General features: G+C 41.9%; 1 pseudogene; it reads left to right on the forward strand.

The window, feature by feature from the left end:
* The first annotated feature begins 12,144 nt into the window (after positions 1-12,144).
* The window catches only part of LOC115234405, a 717-nt pseudogene continuing 535 nt past the window's right edge, over positions 12,145-12,326 (forward strand).

The raw sequence follows: 12,326 nt of genomic DNA on the forward strand, positions 1-12,326 counted from the left end.
TACCGGAAATCTCTTTAAGCTTATCTCGTTATTTCTGATCCTTGTTAGTTGGAAAGCTTCACGTCTGGTCAGAAGGACATGGCTTTCAAGGCTTTTTTTGGCGCTTGCGAAGAAATTTGCCGCATTTTTCTTGTCGTCCTTGATCCTACAGTCCACCCTTTTCCCTATGTGCCTTCGCCAGGGGTAACCTCTTCCACGTGGACAAAAATCAATGATGGTGTCACGCGGTTAGGGTTATCACGCCCTTTTTTAACTGGCAACCTCCTTACGAGGAATATTAATTCATCAAAAATATAGAAATTTTTATTGATATTTAATTCGTTAATACTAATGTAAAAATATAATTATCATTTTATTGGTAAATTATTTCCACATGTAGATAAGGAGATGCTACTTATTATTTAAGACGATGAAAAAAATTATTAGGGAATTTTAATATAAAGCATATATCTTAAGACAGTAAAATCACCACGGTATATTCACGTATAAAAGAAATATCGAGTAAATTAATTATTCCGATAGAATTTACGCGTAATCGATTTGTATATAGATGAGATTGAATTCTGGCGTTTGAGCTTAACTTTTATTAGCTTTTAAGAATAATACATTTTTCATCGATAATGGTATGTTAATCAAGCGATCTTTTGTTTTAAGGGTTTAATTGAAAAAAGTAGTTAATATTAATTGCCTCGTTTTATAATTGAGGAGAATACATACTTAAATGATTAATGTAATTAAATATTTCCAGGCTGATAGGAATGCGATAAAATACTCAACATATGAAAGAACTTATGCGATATAATAACGGACATACATTTATGTATTGTAATACATTTCTATTAATGTCTTGAATATACATACGCGAGTATATTAACAATTTTAGCTCGTTGTGATTTTAAAATTATATTTAAAATGTTGGTTAGTAACTAAATAATTTTGAATAGCATTAATATTCCTGCGGTAGCAATGCAATGGTAGTGCATATTTGAAATAATTGTAGTACGTTTTCAAAATATATAAAAGAAAACAATTACTCTCTCTTTTCCAATAATAACTTCTATTTTATGATTTTATACCAGTGACTCGTAATACGCGATTAGGTTTCCGTTGATAACTCGTATCTCTCGCGTTTCTGTCTTTTTCCTCCAAAAAAATATTTTTTTCTCGATTCGATTCTTTTGTCAAACGCAAGGCGTAAGAACCGACACGCGTAGGATAAGTATACCCCGTCTCAATTTACATCGGTTCCTTGATACCGCCAGCGGCTGGCATTAGCGGCAACGACGGCGGCACCCTTTTTCCATCCTACCCCTCCGACCCTCTTACAGTTTCTCTTCTCTCTACACACGCCTACCTGCCTCTTCCTCTATCGCGGCGCTCTCTGCGTGCTCTCGCGAAAATCCTCGCGATAAATTATGCCGTGCGGGAGGGAAATAAATGACCCACCCTCGCCGGCCCTTCTCCACCTCACCCCCGCCGTCCCCGGTCGGTCGTCCCGAACTTCAATCCCCAGCGTGCACGGAGAGCCGGGGCCCCGCCGTCCTCCTCGGCCGTCCTGCCTCGGTCACCGTCACTGCCGCCGCCATCCTCTTCCACCTCCGCCTTCCTGTTCCTCTACCTATGTCCACCGCGTAACGCTCTCGCCGGCCGTCCCTCCCCCCCTTGCCCTGGTCGTTCCACCATCCCTTCGCCGCCTCCTGCCTCCTGGACCAACGACCAGGCGACGGTACTACGAGAAAAGCCGGCTTTAAAATTATAATGGCACGCGCAATTTTGATAACCGTCGCCCGAACCACTACCATCTCTGGCTGGCACTACCACTACCACTACCACTGAGCGTCGTCCGCGCCACTGCAACGCCACCGACTACAAACGCTATACGCTTTTCCTCCCGGTCCGTTTGATATCTCACTGCACGTATCGCGAGGTCTTTGTACGGCTCCGCCATAGATGTAAGGAGCGGATTATGTGAAGATATAGCCGCACTGAATAGTATTTAAGTTGACATCCAACTATATATGTGCTCTTCATACGATAGAAAAAAAATATCTAAAAATGTCGGTTTATACTCTTATTTCTTCTACTTGTTCTTTAATAATAAGTTAATATTACTGTATATTTAGTATGATTTGAATATTTTTAAAAAGTTAGTGCTTTTCTACTTATATTTTTAGAGACTGAGATAATACTTTGGCCGAATTATATAAGGCAGATATCATTTTAATGATATATAAATTTTTTCTTTTTGGCAACAGTACACTAAATGTACGAAAATTTGAAAAACACGCAGTGGTACTAATATAATTGTATATTCTGAGATTGAAAATCTTAATACAGGATTAAAGTTTAATGGAATTGGTGAATGTTTTAAAAATCATCTCTTCGTTTATATATTTAAAATGGAACGTATTGAAGCCAAGTGACACTGTATTCAATTGGTCAAGTTAAAGTGCACTAGCATTTTTTTTTGCGAGAAGTTCCTCGTTTCCTTCCAGGAATAGCGTGGCCGTTAAAGCGATATTGCATTTGCGAGATATATTTACGTGGTGCGCTATAAAGTTCTCTTACCCCGACTCCGTGACCCGCGCCACCCTTCCCCTCTCCCGACCCATCGCGGTTCCGCAGCTCCTGCCGGTGACCAGCGGGGGCAAACAATGGCGCGACGTCGAGCACGAGAATGGCTCCGCTTTTGTAGCCGGAAATTGTTTAAGCTTTTGTTATTTTGCGGCTTCTAAATCTCAGACGTCAGCCGACATCCTCGGCCAGACTGTAACCTGCCGAGGCAACTCCTACGGGGTGGTGATGTCTTCCTTTCGCGTCTCTACTTTCGCGACTTACCGCACTTATCCCTTAGCTCTAGTACTAAGCTTCTTTTTAGTTGCATTAGCAAGGGAAGCAAGTAAAGGAAGATATAAAGAAAAATAAAGAATGTTTTGTCTCACAATAAACTGAGCGACTTATCGTCATTAACTTACAATTATACACAAGATTATATGTGAAAATATGAAATGTTGATCAAGAATAGAATAGAATAATATTCATTAGAATAATGTTGCAATAATATATTTTGCACTAATAGCCATTGTATTTTTATGATATATGTAAATTATACGATATATTCAATTACGGATAAAAAAAATAAAGAAATATCCATAAATATAGATGTTAGTATACAACAAAATTCAATGCAAAGCAAAACTATTTTGCGCGAAATGATTTTAATTCAAGAAATGATTAATTCTGGCAGTGGTTTCATGTTTTAGAATTAATATTTAAAAATTTAATTGAAAACTAAAATTGCCTTAATCGCGTTGCCTTTACTTTGCCTTGTTGTTGATTATGGAAACGGAAAATATAATCGACAGTGACGGATTTATGGCACACGGCGCTTCTGTGCGCACTCGGTCCTGTTTCAAGAGCCCAATCATTTATCTAAATAAACTGTGAAAATCGAAATAGACGCGGGGCAAAATGCGAAAAGACCGAATGTACGAATATAATTAATTAAGTAACAGTGAGCTTCCTCTCCTGCAACCAATTATTTTTTGTTTCTTGATTTCGCGAGTCGTCGCATCTCTTTTTATCGTGAACAATTCTCTACGTACTGCACGTAATTATACATTGCATGATAATAATTTTGTGGAAATGTATTCTCTCGTGCCTATTTTTGTTGGACGTCTACCGCCATTTTTGCCTTGTACATATATTCTCTTTATGTGCAACGTAAATGAATACCGTTTCGTGCTCGCACAGGCGCGCGCGAGAAATAATATTGTTTGACGCACCGCTCGCGCAGAACAGGAGACGGACGTACGACTGCGTAATTACAATTTGCTAAAAATACATTCTTCGTGTCCAAAATCAAAGACGGCTCATTTAGCCGAACCGTGCCCGCCTCGACATTGTCGCAAAACACAGAGTCGGCGATTTTTTGGTCGTCATGACTCGTGTGCATCTCGTTAGTCGCGTTACATGGACGTCTGCGAGTTGGTGCTAGCTAAAGCTCGAGCGAGCTAGAGTTATAACTGTTAAAACACAGGCGTTATGGAGCTTTTTAAGAAGAAATAATTAAACTTGGAGTACACATGTCCGTAGAACATCATCAGATCGCGTGGAGACGAACGCCAACTCCAGTCTCTATACCTATTTTCATTAGCGACGGAGGGAACTGTTTAACGTTCTACGGTAGATATTTATAAAGCGAGCATCGTCGCCTCTTCGTCGACCCTTCGTACCAGGCGGTAGTGCGCGGACTTTTGGGGTGGTCGGTGCCCACCTATCGACCCTCTCAGCTCTCCTGGTTTCCCTCTCGCTCTTTCCGTCGGCGCTTCTCTCTTTCAGCACCCCTTTCCCCTCTTCGCGCTCCCCCCTTCCCTTGTCCTCCGTTACCACCGCTTTTTCTCTCCCTCGACCCCTCTCATTTTCCACTCCTCGTCCTCTATCCTCGTGGCAAGCGACCGATCTTCGTCCGCAGACACGAGAAAAAAGTGCGCGACCAGCGACGGAGCGAGAGGGCTAGAGAAAGGGGTGAAAGGGTGGCCGGAGAGAGCCGGTGAGATACACGCGGCGAAAAACGGAAGGAGAAAGAGATCCCGCGTTCGCGCGCGCGCACACATACGACTGTGCGTGCACACACGCACACATCCTAATTTTAGCCGGCATTCGGCGCAGCTGTGCCACCCACATGTATCGTGCGGGCTCGAAACTCCGAAATTTCGTGCAAATAGCACGGGAAGGAAGCCGTCCCTGATTAAACCGGTTATTTCCTAGGGAAAAAAAAGGCGCGGGGAGACCGGGCGAAATTTACAGGAAATCGGGTTATTAGTCACCGGTACGTCGGCGAAAGGAATCGCGCATGCGGAAGGGAGATAGAACGCACCGTGCGATTTTAATAAATTCGTTAATTAGGGAAATCGCGACCGATTCGGCTTTTGTCCTTATCTTCCCTTCCGATTGCGTGATCGTCGCGTTGCGTTATCGAGTACGACGTTGGAGAACAGCAGTTTTTTTCTTTTTTTTTTTTTCTGGATTAATTGGAGACAACCTAAGCTTGCCGTGCAACTTTCACGTGCATTTAACGTACCGCCGAAGCAATTTTGGCCGGCGGTTTCTATTTGGACACTTTATGAGGCCAACATGCTTCACGTTGCAGTTTCATCATGTACCACGACGTTTATTGCGTGGAATTTCAAATTGGTACAAAATGCACGCGATATTACAGTAATATTGGCATTCTTGATGATGATGTAACAAAAGAATAGCTTTTCATTCGTCGCCACCGATGCTGGGAAATAAAATTAATTATTAATGTAGCAGGAAGAGTACAGTGAATTTTTTTCTTGTTAATCGCTGCAATATATTATTTATGGACTAAAGTTTATTAAGAGTTTGTAAATGTACAAATTGTTTCGCTTGAATTAATTGGAAATGTTTGATCTATAAATTTGTAATATCGTACTCTCTCTCTCTCTCTCTCTCTCTCTCTCTCTCTCTCTCTCTAAAACCACTTTGATGAGAAATATTTTTTCAAAAAATTATAGTTTATTGGTCTGTAAAAATTATCTAAACGCGAAACTCCACCTTAACAGCAGCTTAAGTGATCATGCATTATTTGCATCACGCATTATATTTGTCTGCTTCTTTATATTCTCGGCAAGTAGAGCAGTTTTATATGAGAAGCTATTGTTAAACATGAATCGACGAAAATGCGGATTACATTTTTGCGAGTTAATTTTCCGCATACCGCTTGTATCCTGATGAATTTTCCAAAGAGAATCATAGCGAACTTCCGGGAACGATGCTATGCAAGTGCGTATTCATTACGCAAAAATTACAACGACGCCGTCGGGAATAACAGCTCTTTTTCCCTGTGCGCGAGTCTGCAAATACTAATTCATTACAACGTTGGCTAAAGATAGAAAATCGCATGGATATTATATGACTCGAGAACTCGATTTCCTAGCTATGATTAAGATTATTTCTGTGTGAAACCTACGTTCTACTAATATGCACGCTATGATCACAATAGCATATTCGAATAAATTATTTTTTACTTTGCGATAAATAGCATTTTGGTATCAATAGGAGTAACTATTTTTATTGTAACATTTTTTTCAGGTTTATAACACGGCTATGTTTTGCTATTCTAGTTTTGTAGTCTTTTTAGGCGATCGAGAGATATCGTTTATGTCAATCAGTTTTGTAAAAAAACACAATGAATATTTTTTTCTGACTATTTAAGAAATTTCAGAATTTCTGTGTTTTTCTTTGTTTTGTGTGTAAATTTCAGAAGTAATGCATTTTGAGGGAAATACTATTTATGTAACAAAGAAAAAAGAGGACGATCGATTATTATAAAATGTGTTTTGATTTCGGACATTTGTAACTTAGATTTCGATTTTCTCATTTTAACTTATATTAAAAGATATACAAAAATTACCATTGTAAATATGAATAGCATTGCTTTCTTGCAAAATTTTTTATATGTTGTATTGAATGAGTATCATTAATGTGCCTCTAATATTGAGATAGAACGACATTAATACGAGAGATACAAGATCTCATCTATAATTGCTAATATTACGAGTATTATGACACACACACATTTTGATCGTCGATGAGCGTTTGTCACTGGAAAAGCAGTCGTCTAGGTGTTGTCTCACAATTAGCCTCGCGATCGCCGGTCGTCACATGGAGGGATTCTCACGTGGCAGTCGGTCAGGGCCGTGGAGCACGCGTGGGCCGTCGACAAAAGGGGGATACCGCGATGGAAAACGAAAGAGCGATATCTGTCGGACGATCGGATGCCGGTGACGGGGTAGCGAGGAAAAGCGCGGACATCGATGGCGAGGGAGGGTCGGGTCGATGATACAGAGGGGTGAGAGTGCAGTTTACCTATAACCCATAAATCGACCCCACTTTTCTATTAAGAGACGCACGATTGACTTGCGTTGGTCGGCTCTTCCTTCACCCCTCTCTACCTACCTACCGATATCGCCGATGCGCCTCTTCCACTCTTCTTTTTACTCTTCCCACTTTTCGGTCCCCGCTCTACAACCGGTACCCGACACCCTTCTTCCTTCCCCTAATCAACCTGCTTGGTACTCCTCGCCCCCGCTGTCTCGTTCATCCATCCCCACCTGCCGTTGCATCCTGCGCAAACCTCGTTCAATCCCCTACCAACCTGTTCGTCGTCGAGTTTTTTTCCGTGCGCGAGGAGAAGCTCGGAAACATGGCCAGCACCGTATCGACGAAGGGGGGAATCAAAGAATCGCGATTCTTCTTCTCTCCGTTGCACCGCGCAGGCCGATTCCCGACGTTCACCGTCGATCGCGCGTTTCTTCATTCGGCCGACCGCGATTACATCGGCAAAATAAATGGACCGGACAGAAGGGGTTAGGGCAGAGATTTACGCGTAATTTCGATGATGGCATTAAATTCTTTTAATCTCTCCAATTTACGTTTCACGCTGACGTAATCAAAGAGTTTGAGGCAATAACAAGATAAGCACTTATGGTGTAAGTGGGTTTTGCAGCTGATATATTTTTTATAAGATTGATTATATAGCTGCAATTATGTCTCCAAAGTAGGATATCGTGTTTCCCTGCAGTTTTTCATCTCTCTCATATTGCCTCAAATTACACTAATTATATCATTTAATTATTTTAAAAAAATTAATCAAATCTTTTACAGATAATATGAGTTCATAAATTTTGAATTCCAGGTCGTACACGTAAGCCTAAAGAACGAATGTTCCATTGTACTTTCCTTAAATTTTGCAATTTTCATGATTTGACCAAGTTCGGAAATTCGGTTTTCTCTTTTTTGGCGTGATTATAACTTCTTGACATTTAAATAATCTCGGGACATTTTGAAAGCCAGTATAATGGATACGCCGCGCGTTGCTCGTCTGTGGATGGACAACGGGAATCAAAATGGAAATCCAGATGTAATTACCAATCCGCGATATAATCATCACGAAGCTTCACGTATTAGCCCTTTAAATTTCGTCAAATCGCACTGATGCGCGAGGGCGCGGCAGAGAGAAAGAGATAAACGATCGCTCATACGGTTCTATAATTCAGGGGGTTATGAGCATTTGTACAGAGCAACGCAAACCGGGCCGCTCTTGATAAATCTAGTTAGTTTCGCTCGTCACTGATAAACATAATTAAAGTGTAATCTTCCCCAGCGTGCGCGCCAATGAACGGCTATCTTCTAATATCGACGTGATTGGTTATCTGTCGCGATATCCTCGTAGATGATATCTTATCAATGTACAGGGTGCTTAAAATCGGGTGCTTAAAAATTCAATACGTATATCTTTATGCCTTTCAGTTCCTTCAAATCACGCTGGTATCTTTCGCGCGATATTTTCAGAGATCTGAAAAAAGAATGCTCGCGCTTGCAGATCGTGCGTACTTCTTGACCGATAATTTATCGTATTCACCCACACAAGTATGCATAATGTAACGTACCACCGAATAATTAAGTGAAAATTAATAATTTATATTGCACTCTATATGAATACGTAGTTATATCCCGTATTATACCGTCTTTTATGCGCATTATATTATTATTTTGCACGCTAGGTTGTATTCTGATTTACATTAAATACCGCGAGATGTTTCATGGGATGGGATAATGTGCGAAACGTAATACTACGAGCCAGTTTCGCATTCGTAGTATTTGTTGACTTCTGTTAATTTTAATTTGATTATATCTGATAAAAAATTCAATAGCGATTACTATATATAATATATTTTGAAGTTTCATAATCGTTTATAATATGAATGGAAAAATCAATATAACGACATATTCTTTGACGTCTGATATTCTTCTTAGCAGAATTTATACAATTCTTTACAGAGATCGTTGAAGTCGCTGAAAATTTATTGGAATCTGAATAAACTAAAAATCAAACGTGTGCTTATTTGCTCAGCGCTAAAAATTATTATTATTTTATCAAACATTATGCACATTTGCACTCATTGTCAGATCAATCAAACTATTTCGATCCAACGAAGAATTTTTATTTGGACCGGATTTAAAGCGCAACGGATGTTACATTTTACGGATCCAATACGCACTCGATCGTATATTACGCATACATGCATATCGATACATCGACTAAATGCAGCTGCCGATTATTCTTGACTAATGCGTAACCTTGGTACACACGTATTAGTTACAGATGACCGCGCTAAAATACTGTAATCCGTTTAAAGCGGTCAGCAGTAAGTACGGCGTGTTTCATTGATCAGACGTATAGAGAGTCATCACATGTTATTGATCGAATCGCTGCTGATATTTGATCGTACGGAAGGATAGTTAGCTACGTAACATTTCTCAAGCTTAATTGAAGGTGCAAACATATGTCCAGTCAGATGCATGATAACGTATAAGCTCTAAAACGCTGTGCTGCGTCTAAACGGCGTAAGGCAGCAAACCGATCGGTAATAATTTCGACGCGTCTCATTAAGCATCAGGCATAATCGATCGTCAAACAGCGGCCGTGTAAACACCCGGCCGAAGACGGGCGCATACATTACGCGCCTCAAGTATCGCATATAGCACCGAACGTATCGCATCGTAGCCGCGGGGATGAAAGGGGATGAGGGGGAAGAGCTGGACGGAGGAGGGGGGGGGGGGGGATCTCTTAAAATACACCCCTGGGGCGAAGTCGAGGAGAGCGGCGAGCGCGCGAGCGACAGAGACAGCCGATGCCAGATCGACGTCGGCGGTAGAGTGGAGGCGGAGGGGTGGCCGGGACAAAAAAAAGGGAGAGAAAAAAAGAACGGAGGAAAGAGGAAGGACGGGGAGGAGGGAGGAGAAAAATGAGGGTGCGCGAGAAAGGGGGTTGAGGCGCGAGGGGAATTCTGGCGAAAAAGACGCGGGGGTCGCGGAAAAGGGTGCCGCCCCAGCGACGAATTTTCGGGTACGCGGCCATTGTGACGCGGGGGCGTGGCCGCGCAGACGCTCGAAAAGAAAAATCGACGCGGTCCGCGGGGATGAAAAGCAGCGCGCGCGCGCGCCGCGACGGCGGCCTAGCGCAAAAAAAAAAAAAGAGAGAAAAGAGGACGGCTAAGAGGGCCAGAAAGAGGGAGGAAAATGCGCACGGCCGAGATTCCGCGCCGCGGCGCGGCGGACCGCGCAACCCTCTCTCGCGAAAATCACCCCCTCTCTTTCTTTCTCTCGTTCTCCTTTCCGATCCCCCGACGCCTACCGTTTTCTCTATCTATCTCTCTCTCGCGCGTGCTCATTCTCCGCTCGCGACTGACTCCGTTCTTTGTCCCGCTCTTGCCTTGGCACCTTTCGCGCTCCTCCGTTCCCCTTTCGTCACGGTAACCACCCCTTTGGTGCTTCTCACGAGTCCTCTCCTTCTCCGCGTTGCCGGCTAGAGTGTACTGGAACAGGAGCGTCGGCGCGAAGGGGTACGCGAAGGGAAAAGGGGATTAGCGAGGAGTACAAGGAGGTGGAGAGGGACGCGCGGGGGAGAGGGCGACGGTGGCGGGACTGGTTGTAGGAGTACGTAGAGCGAGCAGCATCAAAATTATTTTCCAGCGGGCACCACCGCCGGCGCGGTACCACCCCGAAATTTCAGCCCTTTAATTTCAGATGGTATGATAATTCGCGGCGATATTTCACACGAGTCTGGAACCTGGCTCAACGTGGATTTTATTGTGGCTGTTAGAGGAGGGGGGGGGGACGGAGGAGGGAGGGAGGGACCGCGCACGGCACGCAAAATTTCTCGGAATTACCAAAAAGGCCCTACGAGAAGGGACGCTCGGTGAAGTTGTTAATTAATCTAGGCGTCTGGGCCGTGCTCGTGGTCGACCGATCTCGCCCTATGTCAAATTGAATACGCCTTTTCGGTGCGTCGTGAATGTCGGAGATAAACGGGCCGCACGAGAAAGTTCTTCTCTCTGCTACGATTCCCGGTATAATATTTACAACGTTTGGTCGCGAAATCATTAATTTTGCAAATAAATTTCCGTTTAAAGAAAACAAATTACTAAACCTAAACGATAGAATATTGTAATTAACGCAAAATGTTTTGTGTAAAGGCTTTTAGATAAACAATTGAAAATTGTTGATTTTCCAAGAGACGTGCAACGTAAAAGCGGTAACCAAACAATATTGTAATGATTCATGCGGAATATTAGTATGTAACGCGAATAATAATTTTACTCCTATACTGTGTTGTAATTATTAGATCTTGCGGCGATTATTCATGATTTCATTTGAAATTTATCGTAATAGTAACAATAGTAAAATCTGTTAAAAGGCTTTCCAGAGAGAGAGAGAGAGAGAGAGAGAGAGAGAGAGAGAGAGAGTGAGAGAGAGAGAGAAGAGAAGAGAAGAGTGGCACGTACTATTATAACATAATTCACATAGAATAATTAAAATTGTAGTAAATATGCTTATCGAGCTACGTGACAATCCGACCAATAAACACTGATTTATTAATATAAAATTTGCGGAAGAGTTACGATATTCTCTCAAGATTTTAACTGAACGAATAAATATTTATTATATTTCAGGACACAGTTTTCTTCACATATAAAGGGTGTTTGTCAAAACTCTAGTATGCCATAAAATGTATATAAAATTTTTACGAGAAATAATCTCAAGCTATTATTTGCTATTATTCTTATATTCATGGTTTTAATTCTATATAAGTATAAAATATATAATTACAGGGAAAGATAATACTTTTATAATTTTTATCGTTAATTTTTATCTGTTTGTAAGACTTCTGAGACGAAATGTAAATGAAGATCGTCATAATTGTAAGAATCTGTGTAGAACTATTTAAAAAGTATAATGAAATTATATACATTTTCGTTTTCTGCATTTAAAATGTGGCGTGGTAATTCTTTTTAGTTGTGCTTTCTTACACTTTCTCACAGTAAAGCGTAACAAGTGCGAGAAAGGGAACGAGAAATGAGGAGAACAAATAATAAAAGACGAAGGAAAAAAGAATAGAAATTCCAACTCTCTCTCTCTTAAAAAGAGCGAACTTACTATCTTTTAAAGGGCGTTTCTTCAGGATAATCTCAAAGTCAGCCGCGATACCTAACCCCGGACGAGCTATAGACGATCGCGCAAATGGGCTAAATACCCTCGTGTGTTTCAGCATCCATGGGGGTGTCGTGGGTGCCGGTTGTCGGATAGGCGAGGTAGGGCGAAGGGAGGGTCAGCGTGTCGAGAAGCACCCAGGACTTTATCCCCAACAGTGCAAAGCGGTGCAATTTTGTTTTCGGGGGAGGACGGAAGGTACGGGCGAGGTCGGCGAAGAGTTGCGGTGGGAGAGGAAAAGCGGG

The sequence above is a fragment of the Formica exsecta genome, unplaced genomic scaffold, assembly GCF_003651465.1.
Source record: "Formica exsecta isolate Colony F162 unplaced genomic scaffold, ASM365146v1 scaffold2, whole genome shotgun sequence".
NCBI classification, from domain to species: domain Eukaryota; kingdom Metazoa; phylum Arthropoda; class Insecta; order Hymenoptera; family Formicidae; genus Formica; species Formica exsecta.